Genomic DNA, 21,342 nt, shown 5'->3' on the forward strand with positions numbered 1-21,342 from the left:
GAATAGCAATTAATGAGTATGTACCATGTTTAAATTTTCAATGAACAAATATTGTATTTGCATTGCTAACTGAGTAAGAAATACATTATAAACATGATTAACTGACTGTAATATTCTTGAAATGGAAAAGTCTAATGAAAGTATAAAAACTTAACATAGAATAATAGAGAAATTTATCCTCCTACAAAACAACAGTAACACATTTCCTTTGTTTTCACTGTAATTGATATTTTTCTGTATTTGTTGTATACCATATACTGTTTCTTCACAGCTGTACAACTGTATCATTTGCTATTGATGTATTTGTCTGTAAACCTTTTTATCAGCATGTTTTTTTTCAGAATATAGCTTTTTAACCTATATATATATATATATAAGATATAACTCGTCTAAACATCAACCCAACAATGTTAGATCTGTAAATTTGCTTTCGCAAATTTTTGGTTCTTCCCTCGCCGGGATTCGAACCCATGCTACTGTGATATCGTGACACCAAATCGCCTGCACTGCAGCCGTCCCGCTAGACCACACGACCACCTGGGCTAAATATATATATAAGTACGTTTAAACAAGTGACAACTCTACAACAGATCCATCCATTGGATTATTAGTGAAGGTGATACACAGCTTAAAACACATATTGAATTCATAATTACTCTATAAATATCAAGACAACAATGTTAAATCTGCAAATGTTTGGAAGCACATTTGTGTTCTTCCCCTGTTGGGATTCGAACTCATGCTATTGGGATATCGAGACAACACTGCCATCACTGTATCTAGCACTCTAGACTACTCAGCCATATATATATATACATATTATAGACAAACAGCAATCTATGGTGGTATTTTATTTTAACCTTGATTATTTGTGAATCCTAGGCAAAAATGGATTTAAATCCAAAACATCAGATTGTTTTTGTTCAGTAAAATGAAGATAGAAATTGAAAATAAGAAACAGACCAACTATACCAACAATAAATTCTGTGGCTTTGTGGTGATTACTGATCGTTTTGTCTAGTTTACTTCTGTATCCTCAGACAATACTATTCCAATGTTTATCTTGAACAATAATTTATTGGCATTAAATCTTATTATTGAAGATTAATATATGCAATATATATATGCAAAGGAGAAATGGTGGAGCGGTGAATAATTAATTTGAATTTTCATTTTGGACATTGACAATATTCACATTAAAATGTGCTATTACAGGTACAAAGTCCTTTTATACCCAAAGACACCAGACAAAGTATGCTATTAAATAATTTTACATATTTTTAATTAATCAGGAACAATTTTGAAAGTTCAACTAATACTTAAAATGTTTCTAAAAAGTACAAGAAATTCAGGAAATCAAAATTAAAGGGAAATGTGCTTGTCATGCTTTTTATTTAAATTTATGTGTTTTCACTATTAATACACAAACTTGCTTTCACTAAAAGAAGAATCATGGTTTAGCTAGGTTGAATGTACACTTTTACTAGGAAAATAATTATGTTTTTACATATTTGTATTTGATTACCATATGATTAAATGTATTAACTGGCTTTTACATTTTTGTTATTCATTCACCCTACATGCATGCTCGTTTGCAAACGGCAAGAACCATTTTTTTGCATGTCCCTGCCATAGCGAAAGGGGCACTAAGTTTTACCCTTGTCTGTCTGCATGTCCGTACATCCCATTATTTGTTTCTGGTCTCTAACTTTAGTTACCTCAAACAAATAATATGAAACTTATACACAATGCTAATTACCTCAAAAAACAGATCAAGTTTGAATTTTGATGGTGTCACTTTATCCGTTCTATAGTTATGCCCCTTTGCAAATTGAAAAATTACTAGTTTTTTGGATTCTGTTCCCTAACTTTAGTTTGCCTTAACCAAATGTTATGAAACTTATACACAATGTTTATTATCTTAAAACACAGACCAAGTTTGAAATTTGGTGCTGTCACTTTTACCATTCTACAGTCATACCCCTTTAAAATTGGAAATATTGCTGAATTATTAGTTTCTGTTCACTAACTTTAGATTCCCTCAACCAAATGTTATGAAACTTATACACAATGCTAATAACCACAAAAAACAGATGAAGTTCGAATTTTGGCGTCACTTTCATTGTTCTAGAGTAATGCTCTTTTTCAAATGGAGAAATTGTTAAATTTTTCGTTTCCATTCTCTAATTTAAGTTTGCCTCAACTAAGTGTTATGAAACGTATACACCATGCTTATTACCACAAAACTTTGATCAAGTACAAATTTGGGTATTGTCACTTATACCGATCTTGAGTTATCTCCCTTTAACAGGGGGCATCATCTGTGTCCCATGAACACAATCCCCATTTATTATTTCATTTTTTGATACTGTGAATGTAAACATAGCTAGTAATATTTTTACTGTCAATTATGGTTATACCCTCAAGGAAAGGTCAAATATCTTCGGGCTAAATATTACAAAGTTACTTAATGATCCACCATTTTCCACTTCAAGACTTCTGAAACTGTCACAATTGATTATATGATCCAGTCAAAAATTTACATCCTGTATAATTTTAACTCTTTAGGTTTTGTCTACCAATTATGATGCAGGTAAATGTTCTTATTTGGGCAGATAACTAAGCAACACACTTACAGGGTAACATCCACATACGTATAAAACTCTAAGTTCATTATCTTGGACCTGTCTTATTCATGATGTGAAATATGTTTTAATAGATATTAAATGTATTGAAAAGAAAAGCATTTAACACATACAGTCCTTAAAATATTGTCAAAAACATTAAATGGGTACTCTAGGATTTGACATGTGACTGTATGAGATTTGCCAAGTAGATTGGTCCCTTGTATGCTTATTTAAGACACCATTGACTAAAAATTAGGTTAAGGAGTAAAAGTTATTTTAAGGAACTGTTAACAGGGGTTATGCCATTTATGAAAAGATCAAATCTCTTCCGTCAACACCTACCAAATTTGTGCCTTTTTTACCAAAACAATTTTTCAACTATTGATAGGTCTATACATATAAGGGTTTCTAGAATATCACAAAACAAGTAGTGAGGTCAAATGTCAAGGTCAACCTTACAAAACTTTAACACACACTTAAAACCCTTAAAATAATGTTAAAAACACATGATTCCCTATCTGAGACATTACCTTGTAACCTTTTGTCAAAATCATTGGTCCACGATGTCATTACAAAATACCCCATGGGTGTAGGACCTTTGTTTCAAGAGTTAAAGGTAATGTTGTTTTTTTCAGAAACAATCAGTAGGGGTTATGCCCCTTACGGATAGGTCAAATCTCTTTGGGATATGCCCCTTACGGATAGGTCCATTATGACCCAAAGATTTTTCACTATTTACCATTTCTGTAAATATAATAGATTTTGAGATATCCAGTAAAAGGTTTTAAGGTCAAAAAGTCAACCTTAAAAAGCTTAAAAACACACTAAAAATCCTTTAAATAGGTCAAAAACACATAATTTGTTATCTGGGACAGACCTTGACCTTGTGACCTTTGTCAAGGTCATTAGTCCCAAATGTCATTGCTGAAGATCCCATGGGTCTAGGACCTTTGGTTGTTTAGTAAAAGCTGGTATTGTCTTTTCAGAAACCTAAAACTGGGGTTATGCCCCTTACAGATGGGACAACATCCCTAATGCGCCTTGAAATGAGGAACTCAAAAGTCACGTGTAAAGAAAAAATCTCTGTGTAGTGATATTGGACATGTTTCTATTTTTAACAAATGACTGAACTTAATTATTTGTGGTGATTAGGAAAGTAGAGGAACATAGAATAAATGTGTAAAAACTATGGAGCTATTGAATGTGTTCAAAGTATTAAATTTTCAAAGAACTTATTGTGTTAAAAAGGGGATATTTTACCACAAGGAGCCACATCACAAACGGATGTTCGGGGTTTGCTAATTTACGGAAAAAGTAATCTCACTTCGTACCCCGAAAATTTAACCACATATGTGAAAATGTCACAGCTTCGAAACGAGCTATCATACATATCCAAGTTTACGATATGGACTGAGCTACAAGAAAAAACGTTACCATTATCGCCTATGGAAAAACAATTAAAGATATTGAGCCAATTTACAAAAAGATAAATCAGAAGTTTCCAGAGTGATCTATGGATGATTTCACCTTATACACCCGGGAAAATTGTGAAAATGATGGTAAGTATTTTTTTATTTATACCTATATATCCCAGAGGATTTCAGATAACCATTATAGATAAATACCAGCAGATACTCAATGAAATTTTCGCTTTTAGAAAGCATTACAGGCACGGGGCTGAACACTTTTTTTAGGCACAATTCTAACTTTGTTTACACCCCCCGAGAGATCCGAAAGGAATTTGTTTATGAATTGAAAAAGGCATGAACTAACATAATAGTTTTATCTGTAAGTAAACATGACACAATACAGTCTTTGTTATGTAATTATCACTCCGGATTACAGGAATAACTGATAATCAAGGGAGATAACACACTCCATACGAGTAAAGTGAAATACATCATCATCATGTGCTTTTATCCAATAATTTGACCCATGGTCAGTCAGTAGATATCATATGCAGTTAATAAACAGACAAACATGTACATGTATTAAAGAAATCATGAATTATTATTTGTAATGCACACTAGCAAATCACAAGATATTGTCTTTTCTCAGTGAAAAAGGGGGAGGGTCAACAAACCTTTCGAAAACAATATTGCTGCACCTTTTCAACTTTTAAGCTAGTTAGCTACCACTCGTTGCTTCTAATATAAAAGATTTAAACGAAGGTTGATAAGCCACAAGGGAGAAGCATTTTTCTTTCTTTGCGATAAAACGTTCAAGAATTTGATTTTTGCTCTCTCAATAATACTTATGTATTTAAACCAAATAATAACACAGCCTGAGTATTTTTTTTGTCTTATTTCAGTTCCAGACATATCATTACTTTTTAACCTGAGATGACAAACTAGAGGTTTTAAAAGGTCCTGAATAACTGGTAAGCATTTTGTTTTATTTGGCAAGCTCTAAATTGTTTATTTATGGTATTTATGCAATTCAAATTACAGTCGGTATGTTAAATATATACTGATATGAAAACTGTTGCTATGGTCTTGGCATTAAATGAAAATGCTTGGTTACTGTTCTTTTCGACTCCATATTTCAAGTTAAACCTTGCGGCAACTGTTCCTCATGTAACTCTGCAAACTATAATTAGCATTATTTTGATATGTCGTTATTTAATGACGCCATATTACGTGTGATGTCACAATGTATCCTTTAAAACCTCATGCCAATATCTCACTGATAAAAGATTTTCACTGAAATACATGTAAAAAACATTTTTTCTCAAATACAATTATGTGAAAGAACAAGTTTTGAAAATTTGCACTTCATTGCACTCTAATTATATGATTCAAATGACTTTTACAGTAATTTATAGTGGTTTCTACAGTATAAAATACCAGGTTTCCACTGGCTAGAATAATTAAGTATTTTGGTGTTTTTTTTATGAAATCTTCATTTTTGCATAATTTCTCTGTCAAAATGCACTTTTAGGCACCAGAAAATTTTATTGCATGCTTTAACAGGGTCTGTGTGTTGTAATTTAAGGTTACATTCAGATGTTTTGTCCTTCTTTTGACTAGTGAAGGTATACTGTAAGAAATTAATTATGCATACACTTTGTATTCAAAATAAATAAATATAGCGATAAAAGTGTCATTGCCTTATAGTGCTGAAACAACTTTATTTTTTTTCAGAAATGGACAAAAATACACAGATTTATTCAGAATGTCATACCGATGAAGATCACATAAAAATATTTGGAAAAATCAGAACTATGGATTGCAATATGGGACAACATCCCTAATGCGCCTTGAAATGAGGAACTCAAAAGTCACGTGTAAAGAAAAAATCTCTGTGTAGTGATATTGGACATGTTTCTATTATTAACAAATGACTGAACTTAATTATTTGTGGTGATTAGGAAAGTAGAGGAACATAGAATAAATGTGTAAAAACTATGGAGCTATTGAATGTGTTCAAAGTATTAAATTTTCAAAGAACTTATTGTGTTAAAAAGGGGATATTTTACCACAAGGAGCCACATCACAAACGGATGTTCGGGGTTTGCTAATTTACGGAAAAAGTAATCTCACTTCGTACCCCGAAAATTTAACCACATATGTGAAAATGTCACAGCTTCGAAACGAGCTATCATACATATCCAAGTTTACGATATGGACTGAGCTACAAGAAAAAACGTTACCATTATCGCCTATGGAAAAACAATTAAAGATATTGAGCCAGATATGTCAAATCTCTTCGGTCAAATGTAAAAAGTTGCGCCGCATCCATCTCAATGATTTTCACTATTTACTATTTTTGTAAATGCAATCGTTTTTGAGATATCGACTAAAAAGTTGTAAGGTCAAAGGTCAAGGTCAACCTTAGAAGGCTTTAAAACACACTGAAAATCCTTCAAATAAGTTCAAAAACACATAATTCACTACATTTGACATGACCTTGACCTTTGACCTTTTGACCTTTGTCAAGGTCATTAGTCCCCAATGTCATTGCTGAAGACCCCATGGGTCTAGAACCTTTGGTTATATAGCAAAAGCTGAATTTGTCTTTTCAGAAACCTAAAACAGGGGTTATGCCCCTTATAAAAAGGTCAAATCTCTTTGGTCAAAATGTAACAAAGTTGCGCCGTAATGACCCAAACATTTTCCACTATTTAAAACTTCTGTAAGTATAATGGTTTCTGAGATTATCCCATAACAAGGTGTTAGGTCAAAGGTCAAGGTCAACATACAAATTTGACCTTGAGGTATTTTTCAAAGATACATGAATTGATGATGATTGGTGAAGATCCTAGGTGTCTACGACTTACAGTTTCTGAGTTTAAGTGGCCAACCGACACCGGTTAATTTTCAAAGGGGCATAACCCTACCAATGAGTCGTTGAATCTTTTCGATCCAAATGTAACGAAGAACCGGGGTCTGGTCCTGAACAAATTTCACCCTTTGCTTTTTTTCTACCTATTACGGTTACGATGTTGGAACGATAACAAGGTTTTTGGGTTTCGGAGGGATTACTCCGAACCGACAAAATATTTCGACTCACAGGGTGAGTTCCAGATAGGTATTCATGACACCAATACAAAGTGTGAACATGAAAGCGACATGGTTTACGGTTACGGAGGGAAATTTTGTCAAAGTTTGGCGGAACAAAAAGAATAATAATAATAATAATAATAATAATAATAATAATAATCAGAAGAAATACAGTAAGGTCTTTCCTTATAGATAAAGGAAAGACCTTAATAATAATAATAATAATTAAAAACCAATTGTTCAGAGAACCATTGATGGTCTTTCCACCAGTAAAGATATTTTTTTATATGAAAATATTCAAATTTGGTTTTAAATGTCAATTTTAGCCGTCAAATGACAGCTTATTGAACGCTGATTCCAAAAATATATGGTTTCTATACAAAAAGATATAAATAAGGGAGATCATTCTTTACTTCCGGTTTAAAATATGTTGTTTCCGGTATTTTTCGATAGTTTACTTGACACTGATTTCATAAATATATGGTTCTATATACTTTTACATTAATTTAGTACAAAATATAGCTACTTCCGGTTAACAAATTGTCACTTCCGGTTGGCTTTTTCTAGATCACATTGCTTGCAACCTAATGCAAAAAAAACCATGGCTTTATCATGTATACATATGAGGTAAAAGCAAAGGTCAAAATCTAGAACGTTAAATTTACATATGACCTTGAGCTAAATTTCAAGGTCATCAGCCAAGGACCTCAAATCAAAAGACTCTAGGCCTCTACCTTATACTGTTAATGAGTTATATTACCATACAACTAATATTAGATATAAAAGGGGGAAAACTTGCCTCAAACGTCTACATACTCTTTCAACTAATATTTACGTGTTACGACATGTCGCAACTAACAATTGTGTGAAAATATTTTGTCGATATCTTAAAAGATTTCTGAAAATAAGAGATCACAAGCCAAAATCAAAATTTTAAACATGACTTTGACCTTTGACCTTGACCTCATTTTCATTATTTTGGACCAAGGACCTCAAAACAAAAGACCCTAGGCCTCTAACACTTATGGTTTTCCAGTTAAAAATGCATATCACTTATATCAAATATAAAAGGGGAAATAACTCTCATATGGAGTCTCCGGATAGCTTCGGTGAAAATAAATCAAATCATCCTGAGGATATAACGAGCAATTCGGTTAAATAAATTTGTCGGTTTCTTATATGGTTGTGAATATTAAGCGATCACAAGAAAAACAGTGTTTGGGGAGATAACTCTTACATTGAAAAGATTTTGGTTACGCGGTGTCAGTTTCAAAAGCGTATTAATTGTTCGATATCATATACCATATATCTAAGCGACATCTTGCGAAACCAAAAAATTGCGAAGGAACAAAAAGTTGGCGGAAGAAAAAAAATAATAATAATAATAATAATCAGAAGAAAACCAATAGGTCTTTCCACGGAAAAGTGGAAAGACCTAATAATCAGAAGAAATACAGTAAGGTCTTTCCTTATAGAAAAAGGAAAGACCTTAATTACCCGTTCTTTATCCTAGAACTAATACATAGTTTTATTGTTTAATTAGTCCTCGTCCTGAATATGCACGAAGATAACAACGTCTTCATACAATTAAATAACAATAATATTTTTCTTAGCGATGCACGTGGGGATGTAATTTATAAGACACCATGCTTTCTATATGAAGGGACTTAATTAAAAACATCAAATTAAGAATGTTTCATAATATACCTAATGCAAGTGCAAAGAACGATGCAACTAACAAATAAATTAAGCTACAGCTGAGTTCAGATTAAAGCTTAAACTGTTCTTTTTGGATTACAAAAAAATCACTCAATATTTTGAGTACTTGTTTTAAAAGCAGTGCACATTTGTTCACTGGACTAGTAATTCCCAGGCTTTTTCTTTTTCAATTAGAGCTTCAAACGATAACATTAGATGAAATATAATAAAACTAATATACGCCATTATCAATGTCAATGAATGACTGAAATGAACAAAGAGATTTTTTTATAGAAAACATACCATGCTGTTTATTAAAGCAATTATTTTGGTCTATTTAAAATAAAAACCTATATTTTTATCTCTCGTTTAAATGGTTTTTGATTGAGATGCTACTCTGTGACATTTTTTCAAAAAATATTATTCAATTTTAATCAAAGTGAGTTAATACGTTTCATTTCCAACTTAAACATTAGTTAAGTAAAAGCAAACATGGAACCGAATTATTTTAATTATTTGTAATTATTTAAGCAATCTAAATTAAGTTCGATGTTTTAAACACCTTTTTAACAATCATTTAAACAAAATGACATGATAGTTAACACGTAAACTTCAGCATTTGAGAATCAAATGGAAAGTCAATAAACTGTTTATGAAAATGTATTTGATTCATAAAAACATTGTTCGTTATCAACTGGTACTCTGTAGGTCCGGTACTCTGTAGGTCTTACATCTTATGTACATGATACATTTAAAAATTACTCACCACATTAAAGCCGTGAAAATTTTATAAAATCGGTAAAATTTGCCATTTACGCTCTGATTTACGCGTAAAGTATCTATGTTAAGACAGAAGTTTAATCAATTTTATATTACTTTAGCATAAAAATTTAATAAACTACATTTTTTTCTTCATGAAACATCGGAATGGTATATAAATAAATAAAAATGCCATTATTCAAACATGATCATTTAACGTTATTGTTGTGAATTTTAAGTAAGATAAAAGCCGTGGTTATTGATCAGAGGCTTTTACTTTCCGCCCTGTATGGATGTGGAAAGACTTTTCCGGTATTAAAGCGCCGTGTGTTTTAAATATGCGGCAATACATCAATACCACGCTGGCAATTTAGCTGTAATTTGAATGTAACATGACATAATAAAAATACTTTTCAGGCGCATCACTCTTAATAATTATGGTAATAGAACAGCTCTACGTCTAAACGGCTGAAAATTATGTTATTTTCACTCATAAAGATTGGCTCATTGAATCACTGTACAAGAAAATTGACATGGCAAATTATAACTATACTGGTTCGTAATTTGATCTAGTCACACCTGAAAACATAATAACTAGCAGAAACATGTCTTATGGTACGGAATGTCTTATATAAACAATATATAAAACCACAGAGAACTCTGTAACCCAGATATGTATACGTCAAACAGAGACGAATGTTTGGAATGTTACAATAGAATATCTGTACTTTCAACTAGACTTAAGAAAAGTGTCTTATTAATGTTGGTCCTTTAGAGTTTAAGGTTTTCTTTTCTTCTCTGACAAGTTGAGGATCATTTACCAAAGTCTGTCTTATTTGAGCAAATGTTTACATGTACTTTAAAAAACTTCTTGGTTACAAACAAATCATTCAGTTTGGAGTTCATAAGATCCTCCAGGTACTATACAAAAGCGAAGACTCTGGTGGATAGTTGACTAATTTTCAACAATACCACATCTCCTTTTTTTTCATCCTGCATGTTCCTTCTTGGAATTCTGATGTTTTAAACGACCCCGGTATATTTTAAATGGCATTTGGATATTTTAAATAATTCAGTACATAATAAATAACGAGTAACGCATGCACAGTGTACTTTTTTCTCATACTTCACAAATTTCCCTATCCCTCTGTCTCGTGATGGCTTCCATTATTGTTATATAGATATCAACAATTTCGGCAGACAATTATCCTTTAAACGACATTGATTTAATTAATCTCAAAATGCCGATTCGTCTCTTTTGGACATTAATGTTCAATTGTTTTGACTAGAAAAGTGACATTTACCCTTATAGTCATCAGTTGTAAACGACTATCAATAAAATTACGATTCTGTTACAAGAAAAAACATTAAAGGTGTTCCCTGCAAGACAGAAGGGTTTAAATATTCAGACACAAGACCAGACCAAGAGCGTTATTAGTAGTTATAAACTTGGTTAGACTACTCTGTTTTTTTTTCAAGTTTACGACGAAGCCAAGAAAATGAAGATCGTTTTGATTAATATTCCTTCAATTATTTAAATTCTGCATGGTATAAAACTAGAAACCTAATAACGTTAGTCATCATGCTTCACGTGACATCTTTTTCAATATAAAATTTCATTCCAAAATGTAAAGAATTTATAGTGAATTTTTGAGAGTTTGATTAAATAACCATTCCCATGGAGATCTAAATGATGCTCGTATTTAGACATTTTCATTTTACAGTTGGCACATCAACAGGGAAACTTCATTGACTTAAAAACTTTGGTATCAATATGCTGCATGAATCGAATTTTATTAGAAAAATCAATGCGAGAGAATCACGTTTGATACTTCTACCAGAACTTCTTATAGTGCATCTTGGCGGCATCTTATTGAATTTAGCCAAGTTATAGAAATCATCATTGTATTTTGCATGTTAACTTTACATAAATAACGTGATTATTTATCAATTTAAAAAGGGTAGGGCAAAAATTCCTCGAACGTTTTTTGTTTCTTTAGGTTTTTTTGTACCATTGATAATTGTCCTTCAAATATGTAAAGTACTTAATAATAACCCCAGTGAAAATTAGTCTCGAATAAACATCACAAGGACTATTAAAGATCTGCTATTATTATCAAATTTACAAAATGACAAAAACCGTGCATATGCCGAGAGTCAAGAGTGCTGAAAGTTCTCATTTGTGACAGACAAATAAATATATAACAGAAATAAATATGACCTCTATTTATAGCTCACACTCATTTTAGCTCGACCAATTGAATATAAAAAATATATTTATTTATAAAAGAAGGTTCAATTAGAACTAGTTTACAATTGATGCTTAAGTCTGTGATAACGATAAACGATAAACAAAATAATGGATCCACACAAATACAAATTTATACTCTCTGAAAAGGAATCATTAACAGAAATATAGCTGTTTGAAAATTTCGATACTTGATCGAAACAAACCTTGAAAACTTACTCGTTATGCCATTAAATAGCACTTACAATGGTTAAAATTAATACATTAACTGATGGTGTCGTTAATTGTGAGCACTCGACATCTCCTTGTATTTTATTTGTATTACAATTTAACATTTGAAGCACACATAAATAAGTGGTGCTGAATCAATGGTAACTGTTTACGCTTTAACGAATCAATTTGATTACCTGTTTCCCTGAAAGCGAGAGAAAAAAACATGACCTCCAATTGCCTTATGCATATTGAACATATCCCTTATTTATCCAAAGCCAAATATTTAGACAGGCCAATTGATTTATTAGAGCGAAGGCTTACAAACGAATCGCAAAATAATTACGTTTTCATGTGTATACAAAGACCCGTTGATAGCATTGAGCTACAACTAAATCTTCTGTAGGCAGATGCCAATAATTCGTTAGCTTTGTACTACTAGTCTCCTCCAAGATATTTACATATTAAAACACAATAATAATTGAATGTTATTTGACGTTCAAATTGACAACCGGATATCCACGTCATATTTTTCACAATTTAGCTGTGTTTTATGTGTTTAAACAGTAAAGCGGAGGTTGCTGACATAATCCAACTCTAAAAATTGTTCATATTACCAGCTGATCAAGATGTAAGAAAACGGTGAGCTTTTTTTTGGTTTGGAAAACTTTTAAATTCAGTAACTGCAAAATGACGTGACTAGGATGGCCAACAATAAATTATAATTATATAACATGTTTCGTGTACAAGATTTTTTATTATTTTTTATACAGTCTTGCCCTTGATTGCACTATCACACGTCCGGTTATAAAGTTAAAATTCAAACTGAAGCATTTAAAAAAGGTAAAAATACATGTAATTCAGAGGCATTGGGTGTGTTTGGATATACGCCTGAGGCGGCCTATGGTTACCCATAGGTACCTATGGTTTGATATTTTATACACAAAATATCAAACCATAGGTACCTATGGATAACCATAGGCTGCCTCAGGCGTATATCCAAACACACCCATTGATTCTAAGTAAAAAAAAAGTGACGCCTAATTTTGTATCACACATTTTAAAAGCTATTGTCTGACACATAACTTTGATAAAAATGCTTTAAAACCAAAACAAATTTACAATCAATTGTTACTCTTTGAACTATCAATAAGAGATTTCTCAATTAAAAAAGTACATTCCTCTTCCAATGCTTTAATTAAAAAAAGCTGAAATAAACTCTGAAAGCAGTAACGCATACTAAACGATGTACTTTATGCCACAAACCATTATTGACATCTTTATAAATGTGGAAATACAACTACTATTCGAATATACATGTACACAAATGTACATTGAAGGAAATATAGGGTATGTGTCAAAGAGACAGTAACAAATACAGAATTACCAAAAGACGTAGAGGTCAAAATGCAATGTTCAACATAATCTGGATAATGCAGTTCCTCCTCGAAACAGATCTCTACTAGTCATGCAATGTTTGCAATCGTAGAGAAGCGGAATTTAAAGTCCGAATTACTTGGGTTATGCTAAATAATAAAAAAAAATATCTACTGATGGCAAATTCCAATAATATCTCGATAATTTAAGTCTTATAAAGCATGTCTACATATTATTTTGAATTCGAATTTAATTGATCAGTTTGAAAATCTTATGAAACTGCCGGATCAAGATTCGAGCAGTGAGTACACATGTATGTGAAAGTATAAAGATTATCTATCCAGCACAGTAAAGTTTCTCGAGTAAGGCAGCAACCATTTGATTTTCTGGGGAGGAGGGGGGGGGGGGGGGGGGGGGGTGGCTATGGTTTTTTTTTTTCCGTGCAAACTTTTTTTTATCGCCTTCGGCGAAGAACAATCTAATTTTTTTTAGCGACAAACCGAAAACAATTTTTTTTCTTTCAATTTTAGCATTACATATAGCAGCATCTGAGGGTGAAACAAACATTTTTTTTCTTTCTCAGGGTCCAAAACAAATTATTTTTTTTTCACCAAAACCTGGAAACAAACTTTTTTTTGGAAAAAAACCCATAGCCCCCCCCCCCCCCCCCCCCCCACAGAAAATGAAATGGTTGCTGCCTAAAGAACCTAAACGACACATGGCATTGATTAAATCAAAAGAAAACAAATAGATTACATACATTATATCAGTTTGAAATTTGCAACTTGCGAAATAGGAAATATAATAACACATTTACCATCGTTATATGCACGGACAGTTTAATTCGAGAATCCTTTATTTGATACATGATATAAAACTAAAGCAATAGCTGGTATCTCAGGGACAACAAACTTTCTATTCCTCCTCACAACAGCTTAATAAGTGTATACTATGACACACTATATATAGAATGTCAGTTTTTCTGCATAGTATTAAACATTTCCTGGATGAATGAAAACTCGGTGCAATCCAGGTAACATAGTTTGAAACCGAAGGCGTATATATTGTGTGAAGGAAGTACCCTTATTATGTTCAAGTTTTGACATTTAAGAAAATTCTTATCAGCTTCATCAGCATGGATGAAATCAATTTCAAAAGGCGATGTATGATTTACGTCTTTTCACACAACGCATTGTTGGCTTAAACATAAAAATTGATTGGAACCGCTTTTCTGCCTTCCTTTAATTGAGAAAGCCCATTGTTTGCATGGTGCAATAATAACGTTCTAAGATAACATTGATTCAGAAGAAAGAAAGCCAAGGCTAAAAAGCTCAACACGAAACAGGTTGGCAATTAATTTTCGTTCGGCTAGGTGTTCCGGATATTTGTTTACGAGTCAGTGAGTTTCACTAAGTTTTATATCGATATATTATCAATGTTTAGAACTGGGCGTTTTTCCTGTTATCAGCTTACATAAGAACGTACTTACACATTGTAATAAAAGAAACACAAACATATAAGCTTGAATATATTAATTACTATGCACCTAAAATTCAGGTGTTTTATAGTCAATGGTAGAATAAATTTATTTCATGCATATCATCGTATTTGCCTGCTGTTTTAAATTTCAATGTCGTAATTCAGGAAGTAAATAGCAACATACATAGTCACCCTTACGTCTTCACTGATTGTGCCGGTTCATTATTTCTAAGTAAATAACGCTACAATTTCATGCATCGATATAACGATACAACGTATATAGTTGCTGTTTTTGTTTAATAATACAGAAACATATTGAAATATATCATAATTTATCCTGTTAAAACTTGATAGTATGAGAAATTTGAAATGCAAATATGTAATCTTCCAATATAATAGCACCATTATTATCTATAGATCAATATTAATGAATAAGTATTAGGTATTCCTCACATAACAGCACTATTAGTATTTATAGATCAAAATCAATGGTAAATAGTCGGTGCTGTGAATAATGATGAAAATGATAACCAATTTTAACATCTTCTGTACTATGATTTCAAGAATCTTAAACATGTATATTTTCACGATATTAATCAGTTCATTTTTTTCTTTTAAATGGGTTCGTTACAAGTAAAAAGACGTCTACAGGTCGAATCCAATGGTGCATAAGTTACTTTTTCACTCTCTAAATCTCCAACAGTGTAGAAATATTGTGAATATTGTGAAAAAAATACTTTAACAGACTTAAATTAACAAAAATAACATCCTCATGTGACAAATAACACTGAAAAACCACACACACTAACGAGGTTCCCTTCTTAGGAGACATAAACACGTGTTGACAGTAAAACAAAGTTTGAAGGGATAATTCATTAAGAAACTTATTTTCCCTGCTTAGACCACTTACCTTAAACAATCTTCTTGCAATTATTCAATCTTATTCACATAGTATTGAAAATCAAAACATAACATGTAATATCGGAGGTTCAAATTTCAAATAAGGAAACATTTTTCTACGTCTTAGGGTATTTTTTTTTTATTGAAAGTTAGTAAAGCATAACGATTAGCAAGGTATATATGTGTTACTTCTTCTTATACATTTGTAAAACAATAAACATCAGGTCAGTATGTGTAGACACGGAGATGGTAGAAGAAATTAAAACGAAAACAGGCTCACAAATAAAAACTGACACGTCGGTGACCGCTCCGATATTTTCAAAAATACTAAGATTCAACAAAATAGTAGAATCAAATATAAATGAGTATATGGTCTCTATTACTCGTAATCACTTCAAACAAGTATTTTGGAAACTTTAATTTAAATTTCAGTTATTCAAGATTTTTACAAAAAAATTATAACCGAAAATGATCGAATATATTAGTCATCATTAGATATTTCAATGCAAATTTCTCATCATGTTTACGTTAAAATATGTGTAAAAAAGATATTCACGGAGAACATTGAATTATAAATAAATGCTATTAACAAAAGTTAATGCATTAATGATTTCTAGAAGACAACTCTTCTCAAAGACCAACTGACGTAAAAGTAAGCAACATATATGTCGCCGTACGGTCTTAAACAAAGAACAAAACCCTTACAGTAGATTGAAGCTATTATGTATATATATGTAATACGGTTACTGCAATGATTGTAAATCAATTAATAATGATGAAAAAAAGAGAACATGCAAGGCTTTGCAAATGAACTGTAAACATCTTTAGAACAAAGACATAGGACATATTTCTGCTAAATTAATTTCAAAACAGAAAATATTTTCCTTTCCACATATAGATTTCCAATTTCAAATTGAAAAACATATTTATTCAATTATATCATATTATTATATTTGAAAAGTGTTTTCAAAAGCAATTATTGTAGCTTTTTGGGCCAGCACATGCATCTTTTACATGTAAAAAAACAGCTAAATTCAAATGACGGCTTGAATAGCTCTTGAAAATGTACATATACAGTAAAGGGACCTTCGCTATAGTAATGCTGGGGTAGATTCACATTTGCTAACACGTACATTGTCATACTTTTCAACAGGATGTATTAAGGTAATCTAATGTGCAATATAAAAAAAAAAAAAACACTTTATAGAAGATTAATATAATAAATTTGTTTCTGATCAACACAAACTATTCCATTCTATAGACAGATGGTAAAACTCTTGATATCTGTTAAATAGCATGTGGTAGACTAATAGGTTACTAATCAGAAACTATTTACAATATTAACATTGCTGCCGTTTGTAATTAATAAACACTTATTACTGTATTTCCTGGTAAAAGCATACATTTGTATATGTATTCCATGCTGGAACGCCATGACCAGATTAAAATAATAGCATTTAAATTTGCAGCATTAATAAGAATATTTACAAATGTATGGTATTCAATGGAATCTACCACAAACATTGGAATAATTAAGGCGATTTTCGTATAAAATGGTTAAAAAAGTTCACAACATCCAAAGATAATCTACAACGTTTTCATTGAAATTATATAACATGTCTGTTTATCTGCTCATATAAGTTAGAGAAATCGTTTAACCTTGAATTCAAATTGTCATCATGCAAAATTATTTTGCAACAGATGCATTATTTTAATTTATAAAAAAAATAAATGTTTCCACCTCGTTTCCACTAATTTTGTGAAAAATATTTTGCGTCAATCGTAAACAAGAACTTTGATGTTCATAGAAAAAAAAAGTTTGCGGAAGGAAGAATAGTGGCGCAACGATTACTATATGATGTCTGCACCAAAAAGACTAACTACATGTAAAAGTTAACGTTATACTATGTAGTGATAGAGAAAATGTTAGACTCGAAACTGCCAAATGAAACTAACATACCTTCCTAAGTTTATATAAACTATATATAATACTGATATTTGAGTCTGTGTGTCAGCACAGCAATTTATTCTATAATTAACTATAACCCTGGTACCATATTGTACATTTCTGAGCTGACAGTTGTATTGTAATGACGTCATGCAATATACCATTTGTTTCATACACAAACTGACGTTTCCGTGATGTCACGTGGTTATACTCTAATCTGTAGGGAAATAATGTTCTTTCTTTAATCAGATTGAACTATATATACACACAACAAAGGAAAAAAAAACCAAGATCCTCATTCAATCTTTTTAATTATTCTATTTCATGACCAAGTTGTACTCAAGTTTAACTCTTCTGCACTGTTATACTTTAAATAAGTACAATGCGTACTACCAGCTACGTTTGTCGGGTTTAAAATCTAAAATCTAAAATCGGAAATATTTTTTATCATTTATATAAGACATGAATAATGTATTTCATTTGACTGACATTTTTCACCTTGAATTTATCAGAAACGAATATTTTGATATTATCAAAAATCAGTTTTTATGTTTGATTTCTGTTTATTTTTAGACAAGATGACGTAGAGAATACAGTTTGACAAATTTAAGAGCTGTTCTTTAGAGTTTCGTCTCTAGTACACAGCTCCAGTATTTTTTGACTTTTACAAGGTTAATGCCACGCTTTTCGAAATAAAATGGCAATTCTAGTCAATTAATCTGACATGTTAGTGGAATAAGAAAGTAAAACTTTTATGTTTTAATAATAGTGGGTGTTTTTAGTATTCTGAAAGATTGGTTCAGGGTTGCATAATGATTTGTCTAACAACAACCAAAAAAAAAAAAGGCAAAAAAAAACCCAACCAATAAACAATCGCAAGGAGAAAAGTGTAGAATGTCACAATATTCTTTTCCGAGTTATAAAAGTACGGACAAAAAAATAAATAAAAGAGATATTCTACATGTAATAAGACAGAAAACCGACGATGAAAAATAAACGAAATGGCACAAACCCATCAACTCATTTTCATACATTAGTTATCCCAGTAAAATTATCAGATTCATGTTTACACAACTAGAAAAAAAGTGTTTATAGGAAATCGTGATAATGTAAACGTATCTGGGAGCCATTTAAAATATGATATCTAAATGACACTGTTACATAATCGTCCCATTTTCTTCAGAAACAACGCAACGCAAATTGCTAAATTTTTTTCAAGAAGACATATTATGACGGTTTGCTTCAATGGTACAAACCAGCGTATTCACAGAAAAGTACCGATCGTTGGACGAAAATCGCCAAATTTTCATTTTTTTTTGTAAACAGAGTGCCTCCTTAAATAGCTGTTTTAAATACTGTGGACGAAGCTCACTCTCATTAGAATTCAGTATGAGGCAATCGGTACATGTCTCACAACTACGTGACACAATCGACCCTGAAACTTTCGCCCCTTTTGGAATTGTATAACAAATACAATAACTCCACACCTATATTTTAAAAGTAAACATCCATGCTAGTAGCATTACATCATATTAATTGCACCATTGAGTAAAGAGACTGGTATTATTAATTTCTCTAAGGATTTGTAGTGAGTACTTTTAGTGAGTACCTACTACTTTTACGTCATGCTATAAATACCCAAGACAATTGAGAGCAAGATAACAGTCATTTTTTTTTTATTTCATATTCCAAAGTTGTTGTGAGGACATGAACTATTATGTTTTAAAATAACTTTACATGAAATAATGGTAATATTCCAATGCAACACTCATAGTAAAACAATACAGAAGCGTGACGCTAGATTTTAGTACCTCAAGATGATGATGATTTTCTTTTTTATAACCTCTAATTATGTTTTAGAGTATATATTGTGATATACAGTAATTATGTTAAGAACTACATAAACCATTACAGATACAACACGCCAATACCATTCGACTTAATTGACTATTTATCTAACTCTGATAACACAAATTTACAGTTTTGTAGAATTCATTCTCATCTCAGATATGAAAATTAAAGAATTCAAATTCAATATTGAAAAGAAAGATAAGAATATTTCTTGCTATGACCGATTTATGATGTGTCTGGCTGAAACACAAATTTCACCGGTAGTACCGAATCCACGCCATTTAAAGTGCAACCTTTAAAGTACACCCTTACACGAGGATTTGTGTTTAGCGTGCACTCTTCTTGATTTGGAGACCTGTGAGAATTGTAATAAAAAATCTTTTGTAAAATATTCGTTTTAAACTTTTATTTCGTGTTCACAACAAATTTCTTGTTCATTTGGACGTGGGACGTGGCATGCACTTATTAGGGACTGGCATGATCCTTGCGTAGTATTAAATTAAGGCAACATCAGATTACCCATGTTCAAATCTTATAAATTGGTAAGGAAGATAAAAGCCAAGATAAAAGAAATAAAATTACAACCTGACGGAAAATGCAACTGTTGTTGATATGAATGTAATATGATGCGTCGGGTATACATCAATGACCGAGTATTCAATGTCGCTATAGAGCTCTATATCCTTATGGTAAATTCATACACCATTTCTGTCAGGTTTCAGAACTTCCATCAGATATTTGTTTTTCGCTTTTTAAGGTCCTTTACGTGCAGAACATCGTCTCCTGTGCATGAAAAGCAATCAAGCCACCGACTATTGCAAAAAAAAGAGACCAACCCCAAAAAACAAATCAAAGGCCAGTAATGGCCATTGAATTTTGGAATCATTGTTTACGAATTCAAATCTTTTGATTACTGACTAGCGTACTAGCCTGCCCTCTCCCGAGTTGCTAATTAGCTCAACTTTCTATTTTGAGTGCCATGGCACATTTATAATTCGAATTTATACTGCTTTGACAGACACACAATTTAAAAGCACATTCACAATGATTATGAGGTACACAATTTTTATGCCATGTGGTATAGGATGTCACACGTACAAAATAAGTCCTGCATCTGCGATATAACAAAAGTCAAAATTGCATTGACTTACATGTCACAGTTTATTTGCGTTTTCCTGAAATGAGATATTGACGGTAAGCCTGTTCAATAACTAGTGGACACGTACATCTAAACAGACAAATTGTGAAGACGGGGAGATTGATTTTCTGTTTTTTTGAAAAATTTACCATTCATTTACAAAATTAACAAAAAGTAAACAAGAATTATTTTAATGATTATATCTTTAGTATTTAATATGGTGTAAAAAAATATAATGCAACAAATGTTATTATCTGTTAACCGCTCAATGTTTTCCTTGAAATTCCCAAGATAACATCGAGTATAGTCTATTGTAAACGAATATTAGCATTTTGATTATTTATTTTATATTAGAACTTGCAAGTAGTGCCTCGAAAACATCTTTGTTTGTTTTTCCAACAGATTTATAACAGGTCGGGCAGATAAATAGTTTTTGATCGTAGTTTTGATTATATCAGTGACGCGCGATCGGCTCATCGCTTCATTAGAGTTGGTCTGATAGCAAGAAATTATTAAGAAAGCATCGCTTTATCTCTCCGATTGCTCTAACGATGTATTCAATGTAAATCTAAGATACCATCCCTTTAAAACACATACTTCTTCTT

General features: G+C 31.6%; 1 protein-coding gene and 1 long non-coding RNA gene across 3 annotated transcripts in view; one reads left to right on the forward strand and one right to left on the reverse strand.

Moving 5' to 3' along the window:
* Positions 1 to 21,342, reverse strand: part of LOC134715625 (G-protein coupled receptor dmsr-1-like) — a 67,769-nt gene that overhangs the window by 25,224 nt on the left and 21,203 nt on the right. The gene's annotated exons all lie outside the window — the stretch shown is intronic.
* LOC134715624 (uncharacterized) lies at positions 3,649 to 6,298 on the forward strand. Its single transcript, XR_010106780.1, has 3 exons — positions 3,649 to 4,186; positions 4,939 to 5,007; positions 5,771 to 6,298. It is a non-coding gene; the product is annotated as an uncharacterized LOC134715624 (long non-coding RNA).

Source organism: Mytilus trossulus, chromosome 4 (genome assembly GCF_036588685.1).
Source record: "Mytilus trossulus isolate FHL-02 chromosome 4, PNRI_Mtr1.1.1.hap1, whole genome shotgun sequence".
Classification (NCBI taxonomy): Eukaryota; Metazoa; Mollusca; class Bivalvia; order Mytilida; family Mytilidae; genus Mytilus; species Mytilus trossulus.